Source organism: Olea europaea, chromosome 8 (assembly GCF_002742605.1).
Source record: "Olea europaea var. sylvestris chromosome 8, O_europaea_v1, whole genome shotgun sequence".
In the NCBI taxonomy this organism is placed as follows: Eukaryota; Viridiplantae; Streptophyta; class Magnoliopsida; order Lamiales; family Oleaceae; genus Olea; species Olea europaea.
In genome coordinates this window covers 5531427-5551970 of record NC_036244.1, presented here as the reverse complement: position 1 = coordinate 5551970, position 20544 = coordinate 5531427, and the positions used below count along the sequence as shown (strand labels likewise).

The following is a 20544-nucleotide window of genomic DNA, read 5'->3' as shown; positions in this document are numbered from 1 at the left end:
AGACGTGACTTAATAAGAAAATTATCAAAGATGGAATAATTTCCATAAAGACGTAACAGATACTTTAAACCACTAAATAGAGTTTTAGTGGCATCTACTTCGAGTGGGATGAGGTTGAAACTCCTAAACTATAGAGGTCCACCAATGACGATAATCCTACCTGTCATTACTCAAAAGGTAATCCATGGGTTCAAAGGGTAACAACAAGTCATTCGATATGTGGATAGTTGCAGCATTATTAAAATCCACAATAATCCTATCCTAATTAAAATAATGCTGGTTGTTACTGAAATGAGGGATGAGCTTTAAGCTCTTAATGAAGTTCAGTGCTAAAACACAAATATCTCTAAAAATAACAAAGGTACTGGAAGAACTCCACCTAAACAAACTTCGAGGTGGTGCCGTCTCAATAGAGAGTTGGAGTTTCTCTCTTAAAAGTTTGTTGAAAAGGATGAAAGCAAGGCCATATTAGCGCTAAGTGAGTTATTAGGAACTTGAGAACACATAATACTTGTGTGTGTATTTTTACCAGTATTGTCACATGGAACAATTGGTTCAAAGCTTCACGCTACTTTTGATTCCGACTTTACTTTGTTTGAATTACACTATTGTTAGATTCAAATCGAAAGACATCTATCCTTACGCATGAGTATTGTATACTTTGAATATGAGAGTTTATTAAAATTTTGAGCAAGTGGGGGATTGTTGAAAATATGTAGTTCAAAATCAATAAACACATGTGTGGAATGGAAGGAACAAAATTGAACATAAAACTAAAACGATGGCTGCATGTTTAACCATGCAATCGCATGGTGTATTTGGCCATGCGGTCGTAAGGCCAAATGCCAAGCGTAAAAGGCTCGGTCACAAATATTCCATGCAACCGCATGGAACAATAAATCGACCGTTGAAGGCCCTTTTTTAGTTGGTTTTTTTGCGGCTTTTGGAGGCTTTCTTACAACTCTTTATCATATTTTGGCACCTATTCATAGAATATTGATTCAAATCTATAAATAGGTGATGGAGGGATCAATAAATTGTGGCGAAATTATGTAACAAATATATGATAAACATTTTTTCATTCCATAAGAAAGTTAAATTCTTTCTTCTTCCATATTCATTTTTTCCTTCTTGTGTTCTTGAAGTTTTGGAGAAAAACACATGTGCTTAATTGTTTGATTCTCTACAAGGCTTGATTAATCCTACAAACCATTTGTCCCGAGACCCTTTAAGCACCAAAATTGTTATCGAGAGGGGGCAAATATCGTTTGAGGACAATGATATAATGTCGTGTTTGAGCCTTTCATATTCGGTTTGTTCTTCATGTTTATTTCATCTTTTTGATATCAATTCTATGTTGTTTCTTCTCCAACCCCGATGACGATAATTTCCCAACAGAATAAGGTTAAAAAAACTGACTCAATTCTTGTATATTTTCTATTTTATTTTTTGGTACATGTATTTCAATCATCACAATCAAAATTTTAATACTAGGAGAGCAAGATTCTCAAGTTTTTATGCTTCATGTGAAAACCCTTTTGTCTTAGGTCATGGAAGTTGCAGCTTTGATGACTATCGTTCTAGCAAATGGAGATTGAAGGCCTCCCGATTGGTAAGATTTTTTTGGCATTGTTGCATTGTTTTTAATTAACTCGACCATCAGTTTCATCGACGAAAACAATGCAGAGAATGTTGCAACAGCTCTAATGGCTAGACTCGCTCTGAAAACTAAGGTTAGTGTCTAATTTATGATTTCGAAATTCATATATATATGTATGTTAGAACTTTCCTAAATTGGTTTAAATTGTGAAAATGGAAAGTAGCTTTTAGAGATTGTCAACGGACTGAGAAGGATGCGGCTATCCTTGTACCGGGAGATGACATAAGCATCAAGTTGGGAGATATCATTCCAGTTGATGCTTGTCTTCTTGAGGCGATCCCTTAAAAGTTGATCAATCTGCTTTAACAAGAGAATCTCTTCCTATCACTAAGAACCCCTCAGATGCAGTTTTCTCTTAATCCACTTGTAAACATGGAGATATTGAAACATCTGTTATAGCTACTGGTGTTTATATATTTTTTTTTTTGGTAGGGCAGCCCATCTAGTTGATAGCACCAACCAAGATGTATATTTTTAGAAAGTTCTCACTGCAATTGGTAACTTTTGTATCTGCTCAATTTTTGTTGGAATAATCATTGAGGTCATAGTCATGTACCCAATACAGTACCGTAAGTACAGAGATGGAATCTACAATTTGCTGGTTTTCTTAATTGTAGGAATTCCAATTGCTATGCCAAAGTTCTCTCCATTACTATGGCTATCGGTTCACACAGGCTTTCTCAGTAGGGTGCAATCACAAAGCAAATGCCTGTCATAGAGGAAATGACAGGCATGGATGTTCTCTGTAGTGACAAAACAGGAGCCTTGACCTTGAATAAGCTGACAGTCAACAAAAGTCTCATTGAAGTGTTTGTAAAGGGGGTAGATAAAGAGCATTTGATGTTGCAAGCAGCCCGAGCTTCAAGAGTCAAAAATCAAGATGCAATAGATGCTGCCATTGTAGGGATACTAGCCAACCCAAAAGAGGTGTATGATGTATTTATTCGATATGTTTTTTCTTGGCTCATTTGATTGTCTTTATATGTATTTCATATTAGTACTTAAAAAAAAAGTTGGATGTAAGAACAAAATTTTCTTAATTTTTGTAATTTCTTTATCCAGGCTAGGGCTGGCATCCGAGGGGTTCATTTCTTACCTTTCAACACTGTGGGTAAGAGGACTGCATTAACATACATAGATTCTAATGGAAAATGGCATCTTGCTAGCAAAGGCACCCCCGAGCACGTATTTCTTGTTTTTCATACTCTAGACATATAGCTTTAAATTTTTATTTTTTTTTCGTCTTCATGTTTTGGTGAAAAGAAGTCATGAAACTGGTTAACTAATAGATGTAAACTTTATCATAAATAGATTGTAACATAGTGCAACACCAAGGAAGATGTTAAAATGCAGGTTCATACAATAATCAATAAGTTAGCTGAACGCGGACTTCGCTCTTTTGCAGTTGCCTTTCAGGTTTGCATATATTATCTTCAATGCATTTTTTTGAGCTAATTCCTTCAGTTATTTTATTCTACTTTTGTATCTCATTCCTTTTATAGGAAGTTCCCGAGAAAACTAAACAGAGTCTAGGGAGACCATGGTAACTTGCTGGTTTAGTACCGTTGTTTGATCTACCAAGGCATGACAGTGCAGAAACAATCAAAAGAGACTTGAATCTGGGCGTGAACGTAAAGATGATTATTGGTACCGGATCTTATGTTTTATTCCTCTCGACCCCATTCATGTTCAATTGTTATTCTAACAGTTGCTTATTTAAAATCTTTTTCTTCATTGTATAGGTGATCAACTAGCCATAGCCAAAGTAACGGGTAGCAGGCATGGAATGGGGACAAACATGTATCCATCATCATTGTTTCTTGGTCAAGACAAGGATGAATCTACTGCAGTACTTCCCGTAGATGAGCTGATTGAGAAGCTGATGGGTTTGCTTGGGTATTCCCAGGTCAATTTGGTTTACTATGTTCTTTGCTAGGAGCCTAGGATCAATGGGAGTGAAAATGTGTTCTTATAAAGTTGTGATATCAGTGCTCGACTTCTCGTGTTATCCAACCTAATTGCATTTTTGTGTATTTGTAGAGTACAAGCATGAAATAGTAAAAAGGTCATAAGAAATGAAGCACATATGTGGCACGATGGGAGATGGCATTAATGGTGCTCCCACTCTAGAGAAGGCAGATATCAGGATCGTAGTTGCTGATGCAATGGATACTGCTAGAGTTACATCCAATATTGTCCTAACTGAACCTGGACTGAGTGTCATTATAAATGCAGTATTGACTAGCAGAGCTATTAAGAATTATACTTTGAGTCAGCTTTCTTTTGTAAATCGAAGTTTAGTCTCTTTATCTTGAAAGAATCTGATTTTTTTGTCGTTTGATTATTTCATTTTCCAGATATGCTATTTTGATTACAATTCGTATTGTGGTAGGTGTCAAGAACCCTTCAATTGTCATGTTTTAACTATGAAGTTGAACAATTTGTTACTTATCCTCATATCTTCTACAGTTTGGATTTGTGCTTATTGCTCTGATATGGAAATTTGATTTCACTAATTTCATGGTTCTAATAATTTCTATCTTGAATGACGGTAAGCTCAGCTCTATCGATAAACATCACCACTCGTATTTCTCTATTCTTCTTTTCAATCATTTTCCCCATTTTTTCTCTATTACCAAACGAGTTCCTGCATAATTCACATATTTATATTCCTAAACTATAATGACAATCTTAAAGGATCGAGTGAAGCCATCTCCTTTACTCGACAGTTGGAAAAACAAAGAGATTTTTGCTACTGGAATCGTCTTGGGAGGTTACTTAGCACTAATATCTGTATTGTTTTTCTGGGTCATGAAAGATGCCAACTTCTTCTTGGTATCTACAAACTTATACATCTTGAGTAATATTTGTATCTTGTTTACGTTAAGACATAGGATATCAATCCCACATATTGTGCAACGTAATATGCACGCTATAATTGTTAAGGCACAGAAAATGGCTGATATCTTGACTGTGCATAATGTCTTGGTTGTAATGGTTGACATTTAGGCTGTAATCTTGTCCTGTAATATTGTCTTGTAATCTTGTCTATCCTTCTGTATGTAACTGTAAAGTTATTATATATACATCAGCAATATACACTGTTTTGGTATCCTGCCAAAACAACTTTCAGCATTTGTTTATCTTTCATGGTGTCAGAGCAAAGGTGGAAGTTTCCGGTGTAGGATTAATAGGGATATGCCGATTAAGTAAAATTTCATGATTCAAGAGCTCAGACCTAAAATCAAAGGACATAGATGAATCTCTTGTATGAAATGAGTAGGAGGTGATGAATTGGGTGTAGTTGGAATTAATGCCCCCATGATGAATGAGATGAGATCATCATCATCTACCGGCTTCCTGGCACAGAGAGTTGGTCAGCCAAGGACTTGGCTTCAGAGAGGTAGGAGGCACATGTCATAAAGCCCTGCTATTGGTTCTGCAATTGACGCTTTAGGTGTGAGACTCAAGATTTGGACTGGGATGTATAACGAGCTGCAAGAGACTGCCATGCCAAGTAGGATGTGTCCAGACCATAAAGAGATGCCACCAGTGAAGGAGAGATAGAGGAGATGATCCAACTCAGTAAAAGTTGATCACAGTTCTGCCAAATAGTATATGCTGGATTCACTGTCTCATTTTTCTTAGCAGTGTCATCAACATACATGGGAGGACAAGAAGAAGAGCCATCAATAAAACCCAGTAGGTTATGACTCTTCAGGATAGGTTTAAACTGAGAAATCCATGCAAGATAGTTTGTCTCATCAAGTTTGATCTAGACAAGTTGCGTGGGATTGGTAAATGAAAAATTGGATGAGGAGAAAGAACCAAACTCAGCCATGTTAATAAAGCGGAAATAGACATGTTAATATAGGTGCCTTAATCCTGTAAGTAAGCATGTATATATCTCTCACAGTGTTGTGATCGATGAGAAATTATTTCCAGCTAAGATGGGATCATTGAGTCATCACTCCCCTGCTGGTACCGTGGTCTCTCCTGGTATGTCTTCTTCTCCAATTCAAATTCCTAATCCTTTAATTATTCCTTATTCTTCTAGTTCACTTGTTCCTTCAACAGATCCTTCTCCTACTCCTACAACTAGACAACACCATCCACAATTACCCCCCTCTGTTATCAAGTCCACGATTATCTCCAGATGATACAACTCAAGCTATTTCTTCTCCTTTTTCATCCCCTTCGATTGTACTCCCATTGGAAACCATCAACCCTCGAACTATACCCAATTCTAGAGTTGTTACTCGCTCTCAAACTGGAAATTCCCGACCTCATTAATTCCTAGACTATTTTGAGGCATTCAGTCCGGCAGTAAAACCAGCTACTGTCAGAATTCTTTTGGCTTTGGCTGTACAATTTTGTTGGACAACTCAACAACTAGATGTCTCTAATGCTTTTCTACAAGGATTTCTTGATGAAGAGGTTTATATGGAATAACCCAAGGGATTTATCAGTGTTGAACATCCTGATTTTGTCTGTAAATTATATCGTTCTCTTTATGGCCTTAAACAGGCACCAAGGGCCTAGTTCACTCGTCTCTCTCATGCATTATTTGATCTTGGTTTCTGTGGTTCACGTATTGATTACTCACTCTTCACTTTTCATAGAGATAATATGCATATTTTTATATTAGTATATGTTGACGACATCATTGTCACCGACAACGATGACCCTACAATTTTCTCCATTATTTCCCAGTTGAAGTCTGAATTTGTGATGAAAGACTTAGGTAACTTGAGCTATTTCTTGGGCATTGAAGCTATTCATGACTTAACAGGTTTACATTTACATCAATCAAAGTATATTGCAGATTTACTTGATCGTGCAAATATGGTTAGTGCTCAACCTTACAAGTCTCCATACGTTTTTGGTACCAAAATGTCGAAATTTGATGGTGACTTGTTGGTTGATCCATCTGAATATCGACATATAGTTGGGGCCCTACAATATATTACAATCACATGACCGAATATTGCTTACTCCGTGAATCAATTGTGCCAACATATGCAGGCTCCAACTAGCACTCACTAGACATCAGCCAAGAGGGTTCTAAGATATTTAAAGCACACTGCTGACTTTGGCCTTTATTATCAACCAAGCACCGTTTCATTACATGCCTTTTGTGATGCAGACTGGGCTAGTAATCCAGTTAATAGAAGGTCTTCCACTGGTTATGGGATTTACCTTGGGCAATGTTTAGTTTCTTGGTCCTCTAAGAAACAACCTGTGGTTTCTCGGTCCAGTATTGAGGCAGAATACAGGAGCTTGGCATTAACAACTGCAGAGGTGTACTGGATAAGAATGCTTCTACGAGAACTATGCATCTATCTGCCTCAACCTCCTGTTCTTTGGTGTGATAATCTAAGTGCTATGTCACTAGCATCCAATCCTATTTTCCATACTCGAACAAAGCACATCGAGGTTGATTATCACTTCATTAGAGAAAAAGTAGTTAACAATGATGTAGTTGTTCGTTACATCAACACAAAAAATCAAGTTGCCGACATTTTCACCAAAGGACACACTGTTGATCGCTTTTGTACTTTACGTGACAAATTGTTGGGCTGTTCCATACCCTCCAATTTGAGGGAAGGTATTAAGACACATGATATCAATCCCACATACTGTGCAACGTAATATGTAGGCTATAATTGTTAAGGCACAGGAAATGGCTGATAGCTTGACTGTGCATAATGTCTTGGTTGTAATGACTGACATTTAGCCTGTAATCTTGTCTATCCTTCTGTATATAATTGTAAAGTTATTATATATACATCAGCAATATACACTATTTTGGTATCCTGCTAAAATAACTTTCAGCATTTGTTTATCTTCCAGTTTATTAATTGCTTGATAATTTATTTGGTTCCCTGTAGGATAACTTTGGTGTAAGGTCTATTAGATATAGTCCTTGGGAAATAATGGTAGCTTTGTACCTACAGGTGAGTATCATTAGTCAAGCACTCATATTCATTAAAAGGTCTTGTAGTTGGTCTTTTGTTGAATGCCCCGGAATGTACTTTTATGATAGCTCAACTGTAAGGAACTTTTCCTTTTCACTGATCTTTCACAAAATTGCACTTCGACTAACTCTATACTCAAGTGAAGTTACGAATACTAAGCATTTTAGAACAGGTTGCCACTCTTATAGCCGTTTATGCGAACTAGGATTTTGCAAAGATCAAAGGATGCGGTTGGGTTGGGCCGGTCTTATTTGGCTTTATAGCATTGTAACCTATGTTCCACTTGACATCCTCAAGTTCTGCATACGTTATCTTTTGAGCGGAAAGGCTTGGGATAATCTTTTGGAGAACAAAGTATATCGTTTTACAGTATTTATTAAGTTGTTTAAATAATTCATTGCTTGATCCTTACTTTCTTACTCGACTGTTGACGATAGATTGCCTTTACGTCAAAGTCTAACTATGGAAAAGAAGAGAGAGAGGCACAATGGGCTACAACACAGAGGACTTTACATGGTCTTCAACCACAAGAAGCGAATAACCTTTTCAATGAAAAAAAGAGGTTATTCAGAGCTCTCAGAGATTGCAGAGTAGGTCAAATGACGTGCTAAGGTTGTAAGGTCGGTAATCTACTTATGACTTATCGATTCCATAAAACACTTGTGCCTAAATGGAAGTAGCTCTCATGATAGAATCCAATCAGTCGTTCATAAATATTTAAACAGTATGAGAAAGTGATGAAAAACTCATTTGTGATGCAGGCTTAGAAAATTGAATACACTAAAGAGCCATGTATAATCGATGGTGAAGCTGAAAGGATTAGACATTGACACAATTTAACAACATTACACAATTTAAATAAAGTTTAAAATAGAACAAAAAAGGCATTTTCGTCTATTGAAGAAGTTCTACGTAATAGTAGAAATCGGCTAACGAATTCAACTTTTCTTAGACGAGGGTCATGTTCCCTCTACCAACAACTTCAGAAACTCAGTATCTGAATGGTTTCTATATCTATTTGTCAAGATTGTTCTTAGACGAAGCCATTAGCCATGGCTTCTTCATTTATGAGGTTTCATAAATTGACAGGGATAAAGAAAATTATTGTGGAACTGGTTTGATTCAAATGTTTTTGAAGCATCATGAGAACTAAATTGTTAAGCACATGTTTTAGTCATAGCACACGATAAGATCAAACTGTATAATAAATAAGATATTAAGTTTTCTATGTTAAAATTGAAAATATTATTAGACAGCTGTTACACATACAAAATATGGGTGACATGGTCAATATAGGGTGACATGTAATTTGACATAGTTAATACAAGGTGATGGGGGTCAATCCACATCCCCCTGTATTGACCTTGTAAATACAGGGTGATGGGGTAGAGATATTAAAAATAGGCCCTATTTGGTGTGACTTTAAAAGTTGATAAAAATTAAAGTTAACGTCAACAATTAATTTTAACCACATAATTATGAGATTATAACTTTTTTCAACTTTTCAATCATATATTTTATTAATTTTTATCAAAATTTAAAATCTTATTTTTAGCGGCGAGATCTATTATTTGTTTTTATTTACACTTGTGGTACTACATTTTCATTTCACCTCTTCATTTGCATCCATGGCAATTTCACTCATCGCCACTTGCAAAACCCACTACTCAAACTCTACAGGTTCTTCTTCCCTTTCACTTTCCAATTCTGCACTTCAATATGCGCTTTTTATGACCTAATCCATTTGCAATTTGTATCATTATCTACAGGTGAAGGATGCAAATATGCCGGCCATTCGGTGGTAAATAAAACCCTTTACATTTTATAATAACAATTTGTTGAATTTTTGGTTGAAGGAGTTTTCTTCAACTATGAGTGTGCAGAAAGCATTGCCAATTCGAATACTAACTGTAGGGAAGAAGAGATCACCGGGGGTTCAACTCATTGTCGATGATTAGACAAGCTGAAGTACTATTGTCGCGTAGAAGATGTTAGAGTAAAGTCCAATCCTAAAAATGCTCGGTGGGTTGCTGTTCTGAATTTTCGGTATTAATTACGATTAATTACATTTGTTTTTGCATACTATTGGGATGGGTGAATGAATTATAAACCAACAAAACGACCCAGAAAATTCTCAACAAATTAGCAGACTAATTTGCCACTTTGGAACATAAAATCGGTGAACTTCGTAAATAGTAAATGAACAAGCTAGTAATTACATAGCAAAACTAATTATCTACAATTAGAACTAAAATTGTAGAACAAATAACTGGATAACTAACAATTTTGTTTGGGTTGATTGAAAAGAAAGAAATATAAAAGAGAAAAAAGACAAGAAAGATGGTAATTGTAGGGAAAATATAAAAGCAATACTTTAAACTAAGAATGTGAACATTTGAACCATGCAACTCGACTTTGAGGATGAAACACATTTCAGTCGTAGGAGGGCAGGACACAAGTGACCTACACCTATTCTGTTCACCTATAGTTTTCAGGATCGGGCTGTCCTGAAACTAGCCGAAAGACCTTTTGAGCGTTCCAGGTCGTGGAAAAATCATCTAAAAGGTGATGCAGGTAATAATAGCCAAGAAATAGTAAGATTAAGGAGCGCAGACTTAGTGATCCTTATGAGTATGCCTTGAAGTGATGCTTGACAAAAAACACTGAGCCTCTTGTAAGGTTAACCTTGAGGAATTATCTCTGTGGCCCTTAAGAAAGGCCTCTCATGAGGTGCGCCTAAGCCTCAATAGCTTTCTAAAAACAATGACGATAAGGGATTGGTTAGCATATTTTATCATTACTTTTGAATTTAATTTAGTTATCCTTGTTGAAAGGACTTTGGTCTATTGTATTTTCATTCATTTCAAGATTCATTAATGATAAGTTATGTACTGTACCAGGGACGTTATAGCTCAGATTGAACATGAAGATATGGCTGTGATGGATCTGATTAGATCCAATGAATGGGTATTCCCCAACTTTTCCTGTCTAGATCACCATTGAATTTATGTCCTTCATTAACTTTCTTTTTTAAACAAAAGTCAGAAGACATTGACTTGCTTGATTTGATCGTTTTATGGACTAATTTTTACATGATTTGATCAGTTATTTATAACATTGAGCCTCATAACTGTTACTAGTTTTTGACGGATTTTTTTGTCATTTTCTTTAAAGAATTTCATCCAATGTTAAATGGTCATAATTTATAACAGGTATTTTACGTTTTCTATTACCATTTTGGATTAAGCAATTAGACTCATATCTGGTTTTAATACTTGATGTACCACTATGAAATTCTATTTCTTATGGAATGTGTAGCATTTTTGATTTTCAGTTGTCATGTTCTTTGTTTCTGATTGTACAAGTGCAGATTGTAATGTTAGATGAGCATGGACTCGATGTGGGATCTGAGCAAATGGCTTCTTTGATTGGGGATGCTGGTAACAAAGTATGAAAGACTTTCTGTTTAAAATTCTTTTCTTACTGGATCTACTATATTAGTAGGAGAAATAGAGAACGAACATTTATAAACATTTATAAGCACATGAATTGCCTTATTATGATTACCACGTCCATTTTGGATGAGTGGGAAGTGTGCACAAGTGATGAAGAAAATTGGCTCTAGCTCTGATGTCATGCCCCTAGACTTTCTGATGGATGACAGGTTTCCCTTTTCAATAGGGAGCTTCAAGCTTACTATTTTGCATAGGTGGGCCTTATGGTCACGGAAGGCAGTTGAGAGAGAGGGCCAATGTATCAATCAAATTGTCATCTTTGGTCTTGAATCATGAAATTGCCTTAGTTGTACTCTGTGAGCAACTTTACAGGTAAGAAATATACCGAATTTGAGATTCATGAATTAAATATGCTTCTGCTTCAAATTATTTTATTTTTATATTTATATTTTGTTTTGGCGTTGAGATGGGGGAGGATGAGAATTTCTGGAGGAACCTCCTATTCTTGCTGGGAAGTCAGTCCATTCCATGGATTGATCAGGCAAGCAAGCTAGTGAGTCAGGAAACTGTACAATTTTGATTGAAGGAAACATTAAAAATATCGATTTCTTGAACTTCTTTTGTCATTTAAACCGAAAATATTTTCTCAAACAAGTGTGAAAGAAATATATTATTACACCAGAAACCAGCTTTCCTATTCTTTCTTTTCTTAAAACCCATCAGGAATGAACTTACACCTAAATAATTACGGAGTTAGGCAGGCGCACTCCCGCTGTTTGCAGTATATTTAGACTTTGTTTGAGCCCGATTCTTGAAAAACTCATTTTCAACCACACATTCTCCCAATAAGATAATTTTACATGTAAACTCAAAAACATTTTTCATACTTTTTAACCATACTTTTTCAAAAAAATCACTATTACAAAATCTATTTTTCCAAATAATGGGGCTGAAACAAACCTTAGAAAGTAATTCTGTTTCTCCTAAAGTTTCAATTGAAGATCTGAGAATAAGTATGTACACCGAATTCTTGAAAGACAGATACTTTTCTTTTATTGTTTCACAATATGTGGAAAAAGATAGTTGAAGATGGACGTCATTTTTTTATTTATTAGTGTCCATGGTAGTAAGGTGATTTGAATTATCCAAGATAATCAAGGCAGTAACCTCTGGATTTCTGCAAAAACAATGAATTTTATTTTTTTTAATTCAATCCATCTATCAATATTTTATAAGAATAAAAATAAAAAAATTCAGAATGTATTGTATTCATTAGATTACGAAGGGTCATACTTTGGAGTCTCATTGTGATCCGAATGGTGTTTGGAGAAGGGAGGGCTAGCCTGTAGTGCTCACCCTTGGAATGGGAGTGCAAATGTGTCCTGCTATGGAAGTTTGTTTGTAAGCAAACATGCCACACTGATGAATTTGACCAGTAGACAGTACAGGATTTAAAACAGAAGGGACTGATCACAGATGTTTGATTTTCATTTTCTAACAGATTGCTTCTAGAAATTTAAGGAGTGAACTTCTTTATTGTGTTTTGTGGATAACCATAGAAATTCTGATAAGATTTATTATTAGCGTTCGAAACTTTCTCCTTCTCAAGGTTACTCCACTTGGATTATGTTAAATAATGAATTGTTTATGAGTATTTTATAGGGCATGGACGATTCTCAAAGGACAGAAGTACCATCACTAGATACTTTTAAAAAAAAGACAGTCAAGCCATACAGGTATGCTATTTTCTTTGCTACATCTTGGAACATCATTATTTCATTATTCTTGCTGCAAATATCGTGCACGTGGATTTGTTTGGATCTCCTACATATTTATACAAGATGTTATTTCTATGCTGCGTATTAGTAAAGTTGGCATGAATATTATACTACTCCAATAAGAGTTGATCTCCAAGTAGTCTTCCATAGTTTTTGATGAAAGCTTTAGAACTCTTTTGAGTCTGTAATGGTTGGACTGACAAGAGATCTCTCTTATATTTTCTCTTCGATTTTTCACCTTTTCTTATTAGATCTAAAGAAGTCATTTGCCTACTTAAATGGATCAATGGAAAAGTATAGAGAAAAGAAACAAGAACTACGTTATTTATTTTACAAGAATTCTATGATAGTCTATTGAAGTTATGTGGTAGGATGCAAGGGAGAAAATGCACTTCTTGTTGCATTATGCAATAATATTGAGGATATGTACTACGGAGTAGTCACCAGCTTCAGATGCAGAGGTAATAGTAGTCTTAATTGCCTATCTTAACCGCTCGTTTGGCTAGGTGACTAAGAAGTTGCTTTTGAACATGTTTCGATTATTCTCAATTTTCTATTCTGTGCAAATTGTTTCTATCTTTTAAATTGTATTTGGAAGTATTTTGTGTGGCTACAAAAACTTTTAGAGGAAATTGTTTGTTTTGCCAAAATTGTCTCTATCCTCTCAATTTTACATATTTCGCTTTAGATTAAGCAAATGTTGTGGAAATATTTCGTGTAGTCTATTTCATCTGTTTATCATCTGTTAAAATATTGTAAAATGACGAATTCTACTTTCATTTTTTAATAAACAAAATAATAATAATAATAATCACATTTACAATTCCAAATTTTTTAAAATGTGCAAGACTTTGTTAAAACATATTAGTAAAAATAAAAAATTGATCTTTCATCTAACTACCAACATTGGGCCTCAGCTATCGCCGCCACCACTACACAATTTGACAAATGTATACATCTTATTGGCCTATGAATGACGTCATGAATCATTAGTAGAAGTCATAATCCAGCAACTACTTTTCAACCTTCATATGCTTGAAAAGCTCTACAAAACACCATCGGTATTATTTATTTATTTATTATTTTTGTTTTTAATTTGATAAAATTCGTTTTTTTAATGTGTATTAAAATGTTTCAATTGAAACTCGTTTGCATAAAAAATTTGACTGATTGCATCATTCTTTATATTTTTTTTGTTATTATCTAAAAATGTGATATATTCATAATTTTATGATTTCCCCAACATTTGCTTGATCTGATGGTGAATTGTGTTAAATTGCACTTATGGTATGGTGGTGTTATGCCAGAGGGAATGAATAAAAATCATAAGACACTATTAATCAAGATTATGAAGATATATTGATAGAAGTGTCATTATCTTGATGCTAAAACAAATGTGTATTTTCTGTCAAAAATTTAATGTGACATGAGAAATAAAATCTAAGCTTATGAAAATGGAGAAATTAAAGTACACCGTAGAATTAGCTACAGATGTGAACCCTCAAATCCAATCTATTCCAAGTTCAATTAGGGGGAAAAAATTTATTCGAGAGAATTGTATGACACTTAATTAGCAAGTTTTTAATTCTTGAACCTAGTCAGTATCTTCTGTTAACGATAGAAATTAGATTAACAAATTCTATCACTTAGGATTTCACCTCCAAATTTCACTAGTTTTAATGCTCAAATAGCTAAAAATGAAATGACTATTCGGGATTGAGATATTTGAATTGCATTTGTTACTCTTAAAATTAAAAATATATATATATATATGTATTTCCCTTCAAGTTTTGGAGTAATGTGTGTATTTAGGGGGGAATGACATATGGTGACTTATATATATATATTGGTTCGTTGGCTCGGGTCGCTTGTGACTCGGTGAATCGGGCCAAGCCCTATCTTGGGGTGTTGGCCGAGCTGGCTCGAAAAAAAATAAAAAGGTGTAACAACTATCTTTTAAAGGCAGCAGGTAGTTGGCATGTTGCATTTGTAAAAGGCAGTAGCCTACTGCCTTTACACACGTAGTGGCCTACTGCCTTTTAAAGGCAGCGATAGGTCATGAGAAAAAAAATCGAGCTACCCAAGACGAGCTTCGATTTTTTTTTTTTTGCCGAGCTCTTGCTTGACTCAGCTTGGGACAAAAAAAGCCCGACTTAAAAAAACTCGAGTCGAGCCTGAGTCTTGAGTTTTGACTTGCAAGCCTACTTGAAGGGAGTGTACTATAGGACACTACTAATCAAGATTCTGAAGATATATCAGTTGAAGTGTCGTTTTCTTAGTGCTGGAAAAAAAATTTAATGTAACTCGAGATATCAAATCTTGTCTTATGAAAATGGACAAATTAGTGTACACCATAGAATTCAATTACAGATGTAAACCACTACACTAGTTAAATACAAAAATATCTATCTAAGAGAGATTGTACAGCACATAAATTATTGGATACTATATTCAAAATTTTCATTTTTGCATCCACAATTTCAAATCTTTCAGCTCGATTGCAATGGATCCCGTCCACTGACCATTAGTCAACAAAAAATAATAAATCAATTTAACTATATTTTGATCAAATTTCAAAGGGCAAAATTGTAATTTTGTATTTTCTCAATAAAATCATTTAAGGAAAGGAAAAAGTAAAAAGGAATTTTGACTATTCATCTCCTCCACCAAACCGCCCATGCCCTACGGTATTCCACTCACCTCGACCAAATCAAAACCCACCCACCGCCGCTGCGTACGACCACCGACATATGCATCTATAATTCTGTTTCGTGTAGATTCAATTTATAAAAAAATTGAGGTTTGAGAAGAAAAATGTTATCTGTTAGTGTTAAAAGAGCTAATGGATTTTATGAATTTGGAAGTGCAACCATCCAATGCAAATCAGCCTTCAAAATAACAGTAATATTTATCATTCCCTCCATTGTCTTTCTTCTTGTTATTATCATTTTCATACTTCGGCTACGCTTAATTGTTTTCTTGTTCTTCTGCTAAACTCACGAACAAAAGGAACAAAAAATCATCGAAAACAAATGACTCAAAAAATTAAAGGGGAAAATTAAGAACAAACACCAAGAGAAGTTCGTGATAAATTTGTTGTGTGAGGACCTTCGCGTGATGAGTAGTCATGTATTCAAAAGAGTGGATTTGCCTTCTAATTTTTTGCTTATTTGTTATAGATTGCAAATGCAAATGTCTGGCCGTGGGCGGCGGTTCTGGGGGTAGGGGTTGGGGCATGGTATGGGGAGGGAGATGAATGGTTAATATCCATTTTTACTCTTTATTATTTTTTTGTTTAATTTTTAAATTATTTTATTAAGAAAATATAAAATTAGAATTTTGCCACCTAAAATTTGGTTAAATTGTAGTTGTTTCGCACGGGTTAGTCGCTAACAATTAAAAAGGGATCAGACGATTATATAAGAGACAAATATCTTGAAACAAAGTCCCAAAAAGAGGCGTTTTTACTGGCGATGATTTTACAATTGGAAAATAAGAACAGAATGCTTCCAAGGGGCGCAAGCACACGAGTTACTGAAAAAGAAGTGTTTAAATCTAAACTAAGAAATTTAAATTTATATATTCTCTGTTCGAGAGTGTTTGATTAGGGGTCCTTTGTTCTATGTCTTTTCTTCCTTTTATACTCCCTGGATGATCTCTTCGTGATCAACCGCTTAAAAACTGCTTGATCGCTTTATACCTGCCCACTTTCCTTGTAGTGGTCAACTTGTTATGAAACTACCTTCTCTAACTGCTGCCATTACTTTTGTCGTTTAACCGTCTTCAATTGAATTTCTTGAATCGTGGGACGTGATAGGACTACCCAATAACTGCTTTATTAACTGTACTTTTGGGTAACCATAACATCTTATGTTTGTTAAGATACTGGGCGACTTGAATGTTTGGACGAGAGCAGGGTCACAACGCTGGACGACTGCATGGCAATTCATTCGCTCAAATTTTCGGCGACTTGCAACCTTGGGCGATGGTATTACTGCGTTCATGGGCTTTCCTATTTGGGCCTTTATCTTGCATTGCCTGATTGGTTCGTTCTTTGGGTTATTTGATTTTTGGGGATCTTCCAGTTGGGTTTCATTCCTTGGGCTATTCGACTTGGGTTGAGCTTTTTGTGTGTCAACAATTACCCCCCAATATGGCAGAATTAATACCAATTATTAATTTTTGCCATATTCACTTTGTGTTTCCCAGTAACATTCGAAATTCCCAAAAATTTCAATCATTGTTTTCTTCCATAGCCTGAAAAGGTGCGACGTTTGCAAACCCTTATAACCCCCAAATACGCTATTTCATTACATTACTAAATCACGCCTCATTTTTTCGCGCCTCTCTCTCGCAATATTACTGTTCATCTCCTTGCTTCTCTGCTACGTAACTCTGAAAAACTCTATTTCGTCCCTAATGGCTGCTTCACAATCCCAGTCTGGTGACTCCTTCAGTTTCGAAGACTTTCAGAAACTCCGTACTCGGCCATATATAACTCTGAACTTCCTTGCACCGGCCAATGTCGAACTCAATGAGTTCTATCTAGGTCCTTTATTCAACAATGCCGAGGCCATCGAACAAGCGGCGGTCGGTCAGCTGTTCCCTTGTACTCAGGGCCCTCCGTTTCTAAATTCTTTGCCGTTGGGGCTACTTCGTGAAAGAGTTATTCGCACTTGGCCTAAATTTGATGTCGTTTTTCGTAGATGACATGCTCGCCTTGTGGACCATGGTCCTACTAAGGCAATTTTTGATAATACTAGGATTTCTGATTTGTTAGAAATCTCTCTTCAACCCCCTGTTTTTGACCCAGTACTTTTTCCAATCGCTTTAAGTTTTTGGTCTTCTGAGTATAATACTTTTGTTTTTCCTCTCGGTCCCATGTCCATTACCTTAAGGGATGTTGGGACTCTAGTAAATCTGCCACCTTCGGGCGATACCATTTTCCCTGGTATTTTGATTTCTGGTGTCGCCTCAAAATTTGATAGAGGCCTCACCGAATCTTATTCAAGCCTGCAAACCGTTCATAACCACTCGAGCGCTAAGCCTTCCCATACTGAGCGAGTGGCCTTTCTTCTAAGTTGGCTTTGTAAATATATTTTGTGTGTGTCAAGCATAAAGCCCTCCATGAGCTATTTACCTATAGTGTATGAATTGGAGTGTGGTAGGTCTTTGAATTTGTGTTCTTTTTTTTTAGCTGCCCTTTATAGAGGCATGGCTTCTCTTCAATCCCAATTGAAGAATGGTGCATCTCCCACTGGCAGTGGGCTTCTTTGGTTCACTCAAATGTGGTTGAAAGTCTATTTTCCATCGCTTGGTGCTCCATCTTTTTCTAGTCCTTCTGCTAGCTGCTATGGGCTAGCCATTGAGCCCTTAACTCCTGTAAATATGTTCAGAAGGGACATTTTTTCATTCTTGTATACTTTGGATTCAATCCCTTCCTTTTTTCCTTTTCCTCCCTTTTTGACTCCATATTATGTACAACTTCCATCCACTTTGGATAGTGCGAACACTTCCTTGTTTGTTTGGATTTAGTTTTTGATCGGGAGGGAGTTGTTTCATGATATTTTGACTGGGACCAATGCTAAGGCTGGGTTAGAAATATATGCTCCCCAATTTTTTGCTTGCCAACTTGGTTTTGGCCAAACTTGGCCCATTCCCCCTTGCTATTCAAGGAATTTGATAGACCGCTTTCACACCATTAATAAGGCAGAGGCAGAGGCTATAAATGCTCGCAATCTTCTTTTGACGAGCAACTTTTCATTAGCCCCCTTCAATCCTAGCCGTGCCATCCATCCCCTTTTTGAACGACTCTGGCCGTCAGTGAAGCGTAGATTGTTTGTGACTGATGCCAATCGTGCTTTCCATTCACTAGACCAGCCAAATATTTCTTCCACCTTCTCTGTTTTGGTCACTCCTGTGTCCATTAGGAGTCTCTCTTCCTCTGCTCGTGCTAAATAATCTGCCCGTCCATCGACTTCTCTTCTTGCCAAGCCCACTGCAGCTAAAATTGCCCCAAGCCGCAAACGGCCAGCCTCGGCGTCTCCCATTTTGGAGGATGATGCTGATGATGATGATGATACTCCTCTCATTGTCAGAGGAAGGTAATTAAATTGGTTTACTCGTAAGCATACCTTTCCATACTTGAGACTTTTCCATGTGCTAATAGTTTATTTGGACCTCTCAGAAAAGTTCGACCTCTCCCTTGAAGGCTTTGGTGTTGGCAGCTCCTGCTCCATCATCCTCTGCTGGGGCTGCTTCGTTCAAACCAGCTGATGAAGGGACTACGCTTACAGAGAAATCTTCAGTCCCAGAATCTTCATCGCAACCAATGGACGAGCCACCTTCTTCCCATGGCGTTGATCCCCCAAACGTCGAAGTAGAAGGTAATTCGTTTTTTGATGCTTTACCTTTGCTTGTGCTATTGGTGTTGATTTGTTACCTTTTGAGTTCTGCAGATGTTCCCATGAGTCTGTCCGTTGCGGCAAGGTCTTCTCGTTTAGACAAGAGGAAGTCCTTACGAATGGTGGAGCCACAGGTGGTAGATTTGGCTGGGGATGTGCCATCTTCCAAGATTGCCGATGAGGTAATCTTTGCTTCACCTTTACCTCCACTTTGTTTAGTGTAGTGGAAACCTTCAATATTGGCGATTTTCTTTGTAGGATGCTGATAAAATTGTGCGTTCCATCCAAGACTTGTTCACTTCCTGGGGGCAAGTCAAAACATCTCGCCCTGCTTCAGCCAGTTGTCCTTTTGCTTCTTCAGAGGACGATATGAAGTTTCTCAAGCAGTCGATATTTGAGTATGTGTCCTTCATGGATATGGATATCGGTAAGGCTAGTGCTGCTAGGCATAAGGATAAGTTTGAGCATTTGAATTCGAAATTGGAGCAAGCACTGACACTTTCGTCGCTCAATCTTTCTGCTAATTTTAAAGCGACGTTGAAAGTTATCCATTCCGAGGTCCTCTCCTTGCTGGCCAAGAATGTTAAACTAAAGGCCAAAAGTACTCAATATCTTCGTGCCGTATCTGAAAAAGAGTCTTTGCTTCTGGAGATCAACAAAGTTGATGACGAGTTGAAAGAAATCTCTTCCGAAGTCATGATTGAAAACTCTTTGATGACTAGTTTGGTTGCTCAGATGAAGGAGCTTCAAGCCAAGATGGACGACTGCAAGGCGAGAATAGCTGCTAAAAGGCGTAATGCCTCCCAAGGAATTGAGCGAACTAAGTCTTTGGTCGAGCAGTACAAGAAGTTGGAAGTTGATGATAATGTTGTGGCTGAATTGAACATCACTTCTTATCGGCAGAACGAGGACTGGGGAAACTTAGGGAAAGAATTCATTTGGTATGGGGCGAATTGTAATTAAGATATATAATGCCTTAACTTTTTCTTTTTATAATTTCGTATTTACTTTCCCTTTGTAACCTTGTACTGATGTAATAGCAGCCATCATTGTTAATGAATAACTATTTTAGCCTCTTGTGTATTTATTGACGTTCGTTTTTTTAATCGTCAATCGCTCAGGCATTTAACTGCTTTATGCTAAAATTTTTGCACATTTTTTCTTGATATTTCTACCCGACTTTGGGCCACTTAATCCCATTTACTAGACACGAATATGGCTACTTATATTCTGTCTTTTCACCTTCACCCCCTTATAAATGCACATCAT

General features: G+C 36.4%; 2 pseudogenes; both read left to right on the top strand.

Annotated features, from left to right (window-relative positions):
* The first annotated feature begins 1691 nt into the window (after positions 1–1691).
* Positions 1692–8496, top strand: LOC111398632 (annotated as a pseudogene).
* A 747-nt stretch (positions 8497–9243) lies between these two features.
* LOC111398631 lies at positions 9244–13503 on the top strand (annotated as a pseudogene).
* Positions 13504–20544: the final 7041 nt, after the last annotated feature.